The 11,989-nt window shown below is 38.7% G+C and overlaps 2 pseudogenes; both read left to right on the top strand.

The window, feature by feature from the left end:
* The first annotated feature begins 226 nt into the window (after positions 1 to 226).
* LOC111748378 (olfactory receptor 51L1-like) lies at positions 227 to 2,407 on the top strand (annotated as a pseudogene).
* Positions 2,408 to 9,808: 7,401 nt separating this feature from the next.
* On the top strand, positions 9,809 to 11,989 carry LOC135232005 (olfactory receptor 51L1-like; annotated as a pseudogene).

Here is an 11,989-nt window from a genome sequence, read left to right as displayed (position 1 = left end):
TTATTAACCCACCAGCAGACCAGAGGAACCTTTCAAAAATTCTGCCAATTAACTTTAGCATAGAAGAGAGTAGTCATACTTTTTTTTTTTTTTTTTTTTTTGAGAACCCTCGAGACAGAATCCTATTGACCCTTGCCTTTTCAGCTGCTCCTTTTTTTTTTTTTTTCCCAGACTCTTCCATGTCTTCCAAAGTCCCTTCTGCTGGTGCCTCCTTTGCTTCCTTTTGTATTGAGTTATATCTGGCTCTGTGGAATTACTAGCAAAAAAGAAAGTTAATCCAAAGTCTGAGGTCTGAAGAAGATAGGTAAGACCTTTGGATGAGTGTCATTTCACAACCTGAGAAGTTTTGAAGGATCTGAGAATCTACTGGAGGACTGCCTCTAGAAGCAGCAAACGTTTCAGACCTTTGTTAAGATACCAACAGCAGTGTTTCTATCCACTATCTGTGGTTTGTTCTTGGAAATACTCAGCAACAGAAAATATAAAGACAACATTTGGTGATCTAACTACCATACAACTGATTTATGTTTGTTAGTAACTATTGGTGTTTTTTTTCTCTTTGTTTTTGCTTTGTTTTGTTTTAACTGGCCTATTTGTTTTCAAGAGCTTCCCTATTTCTAATTATTTTTTGCCTCTGTTTTGTCCTCCTAGTTCTCAACACTTTGACTTAAAATGGAAGACATTTCTTTAGCTTGCTAATTATAAAAGCATATAGCAACTCAACTCGTAGACTTGACGCCTGTTAGTATTGCTGTCAGAATGTTTTCAAGACCCTTAATATAAGGCTTCAAAAGTTTCCTAATGCTCGATATTGTCATTCCAGGCTGAGATCTCCAGGATTTGGTAAGAAATGTTAAATAAGTCCTCACACTTTGTGAATTCTCACCTGGCATAGATTCTCATTGCCAGCCAAAGTAGTAAAGTAACTATTTAAAATCCTGCCATGTCTAGTGATCTCTGGCATCATGTCTGCTCTTTCATATTCCAGTGTTAGCTCTTCCCAGTTTCTGCTGACAGGATCTCCAGGATTTGAATAGGCCCATTGCTGGATCTCCATGCCCAATTTCTTGGTGTACCTGGCGGCAGTCCTGGGCAATGCCACCGTCATCTATATTGTCCACACTGACTCATCCCTGCACTAGCCCATATACTATTTCCTGGCCATGCTGACAGGAACAGACCTGGGTCCCTGTGTGTCAACAGTGCCCACTGTACTGGGACTGCTATGGCTAAACTTTGTAAGCATCCATTTATATGCTTGTGTCTTCCAGCTTTATTTGGTCCATACCTTTTCTTTCATGGAGTCAGCCACGCTTTTTGCCATGGCATGCGATCGTTTTGTGGCCATCACCAATCCTCTCAGATACCCCTCCTTCTTCACTACCTCCCAGGTACTGAACAGTGGGGTGGTTTTGGGGATTCGGAGTGCATCATTCACCATCCCTCCTGGCCTGCAACTGCTTGGTTTTTCCTACTCTTGTGACAATGTCCTCTCTCACTTATACTGCCTACACAAGGATATGATCCGACTCTCCTGCTCTGACACACAGCTCAACAGCTTGTATGCTTTGTCAGTCATCTTGCTTGCCATGGGCTCAGATTTACTTTTCATCTTGCTCGCCTACATTCTGATTTTCAGTTCTGTTATGACCATTGCCTCCTGCAGGGAGCAGTTCAAAGCTCTTAACACCTGTGTGTCTCATATCCTGGCTGTCCTAGTATTTTATGCCTCTGTGCTAGGCCTTTCCATTGCACACAGGTTTGCAAGACACTCTTCCCATCTCATTCATATCATCATGGGCAATGTGTACATCCTCTTTCCATCTCTGATGAACCCAGTGGTTCATAGCATTAAGATCCACCAGATCCACCAAGCCATTATTATCAAGGTATTCTCTCTGAAATGGACAGAAATCTAGTGTTTCCTCCACTATTCAACTCCTTTCAGTCGAATAGGTTGCTTGGTGACAGAATTTCAGGTCTTGTTCAGTTTCTAGCCTCAGTCCCTCCACATGTGTCTAGGAGTCCCCTTTTTCATTTAGCGGTAAACCCTTAGTAAATGCATTCATTTTAATATCACCCAGAGCCAAAAAATCAGTAACCTCATAAAACAAACTGCAGAATCAAAAGTAATTTTGCAACCACTCTGACCCGTTTTATTAATGTGAATAATTGGAAATGTTCTATACTGTTAGATGACTTTTACAGTGAATGACTCCTTTTCATGATAAACACAAGTATCACTTGTTTTATTCAAATAAGAATAGTGATCTCTACATATGATAAATACATATTATACTCCTGCCTCTTCATTTCAAACTTTTCTACCTCCAGGTAATGTAAGTGCAGGAGTAAAACAACAGCCCTGATGGTACTTAGTTTTGCCATCTCTGGGCATTTATCACTTGGAGACACTATATCTCTTGTCAAATAGGTAATAAGTAATGCTTATTGATTTGGTAAAAAATTTTTTTTAATGTTTGCTGAATCTTTCCCAATCTTGACTTTACATTTTTTTATACTATTCATTAAAAAGAGGCAAAAAAACTACAAAAGAACAGTTAAACATTTGGTTGGTAAAAAAACAAACCTGGTGGTACAAGAGAAAACTGGAATTAAGTATATGATAAAGTTTATGTCCACAATAAAGGGATTTAGTTTAAAGTATCTCTGCTTAAAAAGAATACTGTGTTAAAATTACAGAACATGAACCATTTAATATTAGTTTCTCATCTCCATCCTCAACCTCTTCTTTTGGCTTCCTGGGCTACCAGCATTTCTGCCTGCTCCTCCCCCCACCCCCTTTGATCTATATGTGGTTGTTTTCTCTTAGACTCCTTGCGAGACTCTCCTACCACTTCACTCTTATGTCTCAATCTATCAGCTAATACCAATCTTCACTTCTTCTGGACTTACAGGGGTCTCTACTTTTCTATGCTCCCACTGTATGCAAACTCCTTAATATTCAGATTAAGATCAAATGCAAAGATTCATCCAGAGGATAAACTAAGTTGTCACCCAGCCACACTTTTAACTCTCTACTGATCCTGGAGATGTGGGGGGCCTCTCATTCATGTATTTGGAAATATATCTTGTTTTCACTTCCATTTTGTATCTAATGATAAAGTTCATTTGTTTATGTATTACTTAATTAATTAGATTTTTTCCCCTTGATATTCTAGCTTGGTGAATAAGCATCCTTTCTGGCCTATTCATCAGGATAGAGCAGCAGTAGATAATGCTCTCATACTATCACCACCTTGAGGTTTTGGCCTTGCTGTTAGAGAGATTTAGGCATTTGGTATAAAGGTCCTACATATTTTTCATAAGTTTGTTGTTGTTGTTATTGTTTTTTTGGGCATTGTTTTGTTTTGATATATATTATTCAGAAGGACCTGCAATTCTGACTTCTAGAGTATATGCACCTCTTTTGCTAAGACTTGCTCTCAGGATCATGATCTGTGGCACAGTAACAATTCCCATAATTTTCCCATCTTTTTTCTCTGAGAGGTTATCTTGGTATGATGTTTACTTGGCTATGTTCCCAGTAATACCCAAGGAAGATTAACACTTTTTATTGCAGTATGCTGAATAAAAATTCAGTGTTTTAACCCAGGAGGGTTATGCGGTTCCAACTAAATTAGTCCAAGAACCAAGAAGAAGCAATCTCTAAAAAGAAAAGAATGTATCAATCTTTGTATTGATTATCTAAGTGAAATATATGGGTATATCCCTTGGTGATACCTTTCACTTCTCAACAAGTTGATGACTATTAGTAGCATCAACCCAGGAGGTTAGGTAACGAAGCCGCCTGTATGATAAGAGTTTACTTGTCCAATTACCTGACTAGTTAGAAATTTCAATTGTATGAAGTTATAAGTAGACTCAGAAAGCTCTTCAGCTCTGCTTGAAAGCAGAAAACTCCGTGCTCCTAGTGTGGATATCGTGAAGAGTAGGGAAAGGATGCCTGGGAACTCTATTGCATAAAGGTAACTTCATTTTCTTAGCAAGGACATGTTCTTCTAATACCTTCATCTACTCTCTCACCCTCCCCACACTTCTTTTCAGGTATCTAAACCACAAGGATAAGGGATGATTTTTGGTCATGGGATCCACGCTAAGTAGCATATAGAGTTTGATTTTTGGTTTCATATTTAAAGTCATTTTTTCACTCAGGTTTCCCACTAGGGACACTAGGATCTGAACCAAGGGTGAGATATTTTTCCATGTCTGTTCTTGGACAATTAACTAGGCTTCAGTTGGTTGTGTATGCTGACTGTGTCTCTTCTAGCAGAACTGATAAAAATTTGAACTGACTGGCCATGCCTGGATGGGGTCACTGTACATGCACAGACCTTCAACTAAGGAAGCTATCATTTACAGAACTCTGTTAGTGTGGTTGCCAATTTTAGGCCATCCTCTTAAATCTTAGTTCTCCAAGTAAATCTGAAACTATATTTTAGACCGAGAATATATGTCACACTTGGTTAAACTTCCCCAAGAACATAGACCATTTCTTATTCATTTCTACTTCAGCAATTCTAATTTGCTTTTTGATCTATTAACCTCAGACTCCATCTTACTACTTAAATTGTTCTCATTATGGCCACAAATGAGTTTATAACTGTGGAAGCTAATGTACAAATTTTAATATACATATTACTTGACCTTTCTGCTGTATCTCACTCTGGATGACTACTATTGCCTTACTCAAATATTCTTTTCCCTTTGATTCCCTGGAAAACCAAAAACCAAACCCATTGCAATAGGGTCAATTTTGACTCATAGCAAGCCCAAGGAGCGGCTGGTGGGTTCAAACTGCAAACTTCTTGGTTAGCAGCTGAGCTGTTAACCACTGTGGCACCAGGGCTCCATTGATTCCATGGAACCAGGTTAAAATGTTCAGAATGATAACAATTAAATATTGACATTATTCTTAAAGGGTAGATTATTCGTTGAACATGAATACAAGTAGGAAACAGTGTTTTGAGAGCTCATAATAAGAGACTGTGGCCTAGTCAGAACAATTGTAAGGTAGCAGTAATATTCATATACTTCTGGATATAACAAGATTAACAAGAGGACAAAGCAGTAAACCAACCAGAAGTAGCCCTGATTTTTAGTCAGAAATTGAATAGAGCTTTGGCCATAGGAAGAAATAGTAGTAAACAATGGAGTAAAATTCAGGCTTAGATTTTACCAGTGACTTTGTTCAGGAATATCACAGGACAGAGCTGTGGTAACTTGCACATAGCTTGTGAAAATAAAGAATAAAGATAACCACCTTGAGAATCAGTATACCATAAATGCCTAATGATACAGAAAAAGATAAGCAACAAGTCCCTGAAGAAATATTCTACTGTGAAACCCAAGAAACTCCAATCCTCAGCTCTACAACTCCTGCAGGCACAAGACTATAACGTTTAGATAGCATTACAATTATAACTTGTTATCTTTTTAAGTCGATAAACACTATTTTTAGTCAGAAAAGAGTATAGTTTCAATTATTTTTTCTTACAAGGTATGATCACCTACATAAACATCAGATCTTATTTTTTTTTTTGCAGTGTTTCAGCAGACATTTATTATTTTTTTACAGAAATACCCCTGTAGTTACTTATTAACAACAAAAAAAATTTTGTAATCCCAGCTTACTTGTATCAGTATACCTAGAAGGCTGAAACACTATGCTGATTTACTTTTTGAACCTTCTAGTGTGCTCTGGTCAGAGCTGTCATTATTATCCAATTACAATGACACTTTGAACCACGTGCTTTTTTCTGCACAGGCTATAAACACGTGTTGTTTCTGTTGCAGCTAGTGTTTTTTTTTTTTTTAATAATTTTTATTGAGCTTTAAGTGAAAGTTTACAAATCAAGCCAGTCTGTCACATATAAGCTTATATACACCTTACTCCATACTCCCACTTACTCTCCCCCAATTAGTCAGCCCGCTCCCTCCTTCCAGTCTCTCCTTTTGTGACAATTTTGCCAGTTTCTAACCCTTTTTTCTACCCTCCTATCTCCCCTCCAGACAGGAGATGCCAACACAGTCTCAAGTGTCCACCTGATACAAGTAGCTCACTCTTCATCAGCATCTCTCTCCTACCCATTGTCCAGTCCCTTCCATGTCTGATGAGTTGTCTTCGGGAATGGTTCCTGTCCTGAGCCAACAGAAGGTTTGGGGACCATTACCGCCGGGATTCCTCTAGTCTCAGTCAGACCATTAAGTCTGGTCTTTTTATGAGAATTTGGGGTCTGCATCCCACTGATCTCCTGCTCCCTCAGGGGTTCTCTGTTGTGCTCCCTGTCAGGGCAGTCATCGGTTGTGGCCAGGCACCATCTAGTTCTCCCGGTCTCAGGATGATGTAAGCCTCTGGTTCATGTGGCCCTTTCTGTCTCTTAGGCTCTTAGTTATCATGTGACCTTGGTGTTCTTCATTCTCCTTTGATCCAGGTGGGTTGAGACCAATTGATGCGTCTCAGATGGCTGCTTGCTAGCGTTTAAGACCCCAGATGCCACTCTTCAAAGTGGGATGCAGAATGTTTTCTTAATAGATTTTATTATGCCAATTGACTTAGATGTCCCCTGAAACCATGATCCCCAGACCCCTGCCCCTGCTACACTGGCCTTCGAAGCACTCAGTTTATTCAGGAAACTTCTTTGCTTTTGGTTTAGTCCAGTTGTGCTGACCTCCCCTGTATTGTGTGTTGTCTTTCCCTTCACCTGAAGTAGTTCTTATCTACTATCTATTTAGTGAATACCCCCTCCCAGCCTCCCTCCCTCTTCTTGTAACCACAAAAGAATGTGTTCTTCTTAGTTTAAACTATTTCTCACGTTCTTATAATAGTGGTATTATATAATACTTGTCCTTTCGCAACTAAGTTCGCTCAGCATAATGCCTTCCAGATTCCTCCATGTTATGAAATGTTTCACAGGTTCCTCACTGTTCTTTATCGATGCATAGTATTCCATTGTGTGAATATACCATAATTTATTTATCCATTCCTCTGTTGATGGGTACCTGGATTGCTTCCATGTTTTTGCTATTGTAAACAGTGCTGCAATAAAAGTGGGTATGCATATATCTGTTCATGTAAAGGCTCTTATTTCTCTAGGATATGTTCTGAGGAGTGGGATTGCTGGATCAAATGGTAGTTCTATTTCTAGCTTTTTAAGGAAGCACCAAATCGATTTCCAAAGTGGTTGTACCATTTGACCTTCCCACCAGTAGTGTATAAGTGTTCCAATCTCTCCACAGTCTCTCCAACATTTATTATTTTGTGTTTTTCGGATTTCTGCCAGCCTTGTTGGAGTGAGGTGAAATCTCATTGTAGTTTTGATCTGCATTTCTCTAATGGCTAATGATTGTGAACATTTCCTCACGTATCTGTTAGCTACCTGAATGTCTTCTTTAGTGAAGTGTCTATTCATATCTTTGGCCCATTTTTTAATAGGGTTATTTGCCTTTTTGTAGTTGAGTTTTTGCAGTATCATGTAGATTTTAGAGATCAGGTGTTGATCGGAAATGTCATAGCTAAAAACTTTTACCCAGTCTGTAAAACCCTTTTCACTTTTTTGGTGAACTCTTCTTATGAGCATAGGTGTTTGATTTTTAGGACCTCCCAGTTATCTAGTTTTTCTTCTGCATTCTTAATAACGGTTTGTATACTGTTTATGCCATGTATTAAGGCTCCTAACGTTGTCCCTATTTTTTCTTCATGATCTTTATTGTTTTAGATTTTATATTTAGGTCTTTGATCCATTTTGAACTCGTTTTCGTGCATGGAGTGAGGTATGGGTCTTGTTTCATTTTTTTGCAGATAGATATCCAGTTGTGCCAGCACCACTTGTTAAAAAGACTGTCTTTTCCCCCATGTAACTGTTTTGGGGCCTTTGTCAAATATCAACTGCTCATATGTGGATGGATTTATGTCTGGATTCTCAATTCTGTTCCATTGGTCTATGTGTCTGTTGTTGTACTAGCACCAGGCTGTTTTGACTACTGTGGCAATATAATAGGTTCTAAAATCAGGTAAAGTAAGGCCTCCCACTGTGTTCTTCTTTTTCTGTAATGCCTTATTTATCTGCGGCCTCTTTCCTTCCATATGAAGTTGGTGATTTGTTTCTCCATCTCGTTAAAGAATGTTGTTGGGATTTGGTCTATCACAATACTTTTAATACATATCTGTGTGCTATGAAAATATACATGAAGGCCACATTTAAGGAATCTGACAGGAAAAGAAGGATAAGAAAAATTTTATCATATAAAGTAACATCTAACACAAAAAGAACAGTATGCATTTGTACGAATAGGGGCAAGTGTGGTTCTGGAAGAGACAGGAGCAGACGTAAACATCTAAGAGCAAAAGAACATGTACAATATATGTGTGTGTGTTGCAGGGAAAAGGAAAGATAGAGTAAAATGAGCCTGTTGAAATTAACAGCTATTAAACCGTACAAAGGAGGGACCCAACTATGTTTGCCTTTTAGAAATTTCACTGTGTCTGTAGGGAGAGAAAACAGATTTTAATATCGTTTTTATTATTACTGTCACAATGATAATGATCATCAATATCAAAAGCCAACATTTATTGTCATTTTCCTATGCTCTTTATGTTAACTCATTAGAAAACTTTTTGAAATCAGTATTATTATCTTTACCATTTTATTAGTAAGAATACCGAGGCAGAAAGAAATTAGTTTGCTAAGAGTTAATAAATTATATAACTGAGATTAGATCCCAGGCTGTTTCACACCAGAATCCAAATTCCATTTTACAAGGCACAAGTGAGTAACTGAAGAAAACTGGTTAGAAGCTGTTGTAGTACTCCACGTAAGAAATTGATGGTAGTTTGAGTTTCAAAGTAGAGTAGAATAGAGACAAGGCATTAGCAAATTCAGCTTTACCTCCATTTTTTTCCCCAGAATAATTTCTCTATGTACACCCTCCGCGTATTTCTTATTGTCTTTACTGTCATGTGACTTAGTTTCAGAAATAGGATTTGAGTTCCTCTCAGGAATAGAAATTAATGTTAATGATTCAGGTTGGCAAAGAAGACCAGGGAGGGGTGGGAATATTAAAGTTGTGCAGACATCTCCTAATGCCATATGCGTCTGAGAAAGATAAATAATCGGAGGTCTTTAAAGAAGAGGAAGCACCCCAGACTAAATTGCTCATACTTTTTTGAGGGTAAGAATTACATCTTATCATTATTCTTTATCTCCAGTGCTAGCACAGACATTTGCATTTAGTATATATAGGAACTCTATAAATGCTTATTGAATAAAACTAAATGAAAAAGGGATGAAGTGTAGACAGTCACCAAATTACTTTCATGATGCATATAATCCCAACATTTTGATACATCTAGAAGTGAATGATTATTATTCTACACACACACACACACACACACACACACAAATGTTTGAGGTATAGGTGGAAAGTGAAAATAGGGGCAGGGAAGAAGAAAAGAGGAGCAAAGGGCCTCTTAAAGACTCACAATTAGGTGTGCAGTTGTGTGTTTCTCCACGGGTGACCTGATATGAGAAAGGTACAGGAGAAAGGCTGAGGAGAAATATCTTATTAACCCACCAGCAGACCAGAGGAACCTTTCAAAAATTCTGCCAATTAACTTTAGCATAGAAGAGAGTAGTCATACTTTTTTTTTTTTTTTTTTTTTTGAGAACCCTCGAGACAGAATCCTATTGACCCTTGCCTTTTCAGCTGCTCCTTTTTTTTTTTTTTTCCCAGACTCTTCCATGTCTTCCAAAGTCCCTTCTGCTGGTGCCTCCTTTGCTTCCTTTTGTATTGAGTTATATCTGGCTCTGTGGAATTACTAGCAAAAAAGAAAGTTAATCCAAAGTCTGAGGTCTGAAGAAGATAGGTAAGACCTTTGGATGAGTGTCATTTCACAACCTGAGAAGTTTTGAAGGATCTGAGAATCTACTGGAGGACTGCCTCTAGAAGCAGCAAACGTTTCAGACCTTTGTTAAGATACCAACAGCAGTGTTTCTATCCACTATCTGTGGTTTGTTCTTGGAAATACTCAGCAACAGAAAATATAAAGACAACATTTGGTGATCTAACTACCATACAACTGATTTATGTTTGTTAGTAACTATTGGTGTTTTTTTTCTCTTTGTTTTTGCTTTGTTTTGTTTTAACTGGCCTATTTGTTTTCAAGAGCTTCCCTATTTCTAATTATTTTTTGCCTCTGTTTTGTCCTCCTAGTTCTCAACACTTTGACTTAAAATGGAAGACATTTCTTTAGCTTGCTAATTATAAAAGCATATAGCAACTCAACTCGTAGACTTGACGCCTGTTAGTATTGCTGTCAGAATGTTTTCAAGACCCTTAATATAAGGCTTCAAAAGTTTCCTAATGCTCGATATTGTCATTCCAGGCTGAGATCTCCAGGATTTGGTAAGAAATGTTAAATAAGTCCTCACACTTTGTGAATTCTCACCTGGCATAGATTCTCATTGCCAGCCAAAGTAGTAAAGTAACTATTTAAAATCCTGCCATGTCTAGTGATCTCTGGCATCATGTCTGCTCTTTCATATTCCAGTGTTAGCTCTTCCCAGTTTCTGCTGACAGGATCTCCAGGATTTGAATAGGCCCATTGCTGGATCTCCATGCCCAATTTCTTGGTGTACCTGGCGGCAGTCCTGGGCAATGCCACCGTCATCTATATTGTCCACACTGACTCATCCCTGCACTAGCCCATATACTATTTCCTGGCCATGCTGACAGGAACAGACCTGGGTCCCTGTGTGTCAACAGTGCCCACTGTACTGGGACTGCTATGGCTAAACTTTGTAAGCATCCATTTATATGCTTGTGTCTTCCAGCTTTATTTGGTCCATACCTTTTCTTTCATGGAGTCAGCCACGCTTTTTGCCATGGCATGCGATCGTTTTGTGGCCATCACCAATCCTCTCAGATACCCCTCCTTCTTCACTACCTCCCAGGTACTGAACAGTGGGGTGGTTTTGGGGATTCGGAGTGCATCATTCACCATCCCTCCTGGCCTGCAACTGCTTGGTTTTTCCTACTCTTGTGACAATGTCCTCTCTCACTTATACTGCCTACACAAGGATATGATCCGACTCTCCTGCTCTGACACACAGCTCAACAGCTTGTATGCTTTGTCAGTCATCTTGCTTGCCATGGGCTCAGATTTACTTTTCATCTTGCTCGCCTACATTCTGATTTTCAGTTCTGTTATGACCATTGCCTCCTGCAGGGAGCAGTTCAAAGCTCTTAACACCTGTGTGTCTCATATCCTGGCTGTCCTAGTATTTTATGCCTCTGTGCTAGGCCTTTCCATTGCACACAGGTTTGCAAGACACTCTTCCCATCTCATTCATATCATCATGGGCAATGTGTACATCCTCTTTCCATCTCTGATGAACCCAGTGGTTCATAGCATTAAGATCCACCAGATCCACCAAGCCATTATTATCAAGGTATTCTCTCTGAAATGGACAGAAATCTAGTGTTTCCTCCACTATTCAACTCCTTTCAGTCGAATAGGTTGCTTGGTGACAGAATTTCAGGTCTTGTTCAGTTTCTAGCCTCAGTCCCTCCACATGTGTCTAGGAGTCCCCTTTTTCATTTAGCGGTAAACCCTTAGTAAATGCATTCATTTTAATATCACCCAGAGCCAAAAAATCAGTAACCTCATAAAACAAACTGCAGAATCAAAAGTAATTTTGCAACCACTCTGACCCGTTTTATTAATGTGAATAATTGGAAATGTTCTATACTGTTAGATGACTTTTACAGTGAATGACTCCTTTTCATGATAAACACAAGTATCACTTGTTTTATTCAAATAAGAATAGTGATCTCTACATATGATAAATACATATTATACTCCTGCCTCTTCATTTCAAACTTTTCTACCTCCAGGTAATGTAAGTGCAGGAGTAAAACAACAGCCCTGATGGTACTTAGTTTTGCCATCTCTGGGCATTTATCACTT

This window comes from Loxodonta africana, chromosome 7 (assembly GCF_030014295.1).
Source record: "Loxodonta africana isolate mLoxAfr1 chromosome 7, mLoxAfr1.hap2, whole genome shotgun sequence".
Classification (NCBI taxonomy): Eukaryota; Metazoa; Chordata; class Mammalia; order Proboscidea; family Elephantidae; genus Loxodonta; species Loxodonta africana.
Note: the sequence above shows the minus strand (reverse complement) of the source record. Positions and strands in the feature narration are given on the sequence as shown.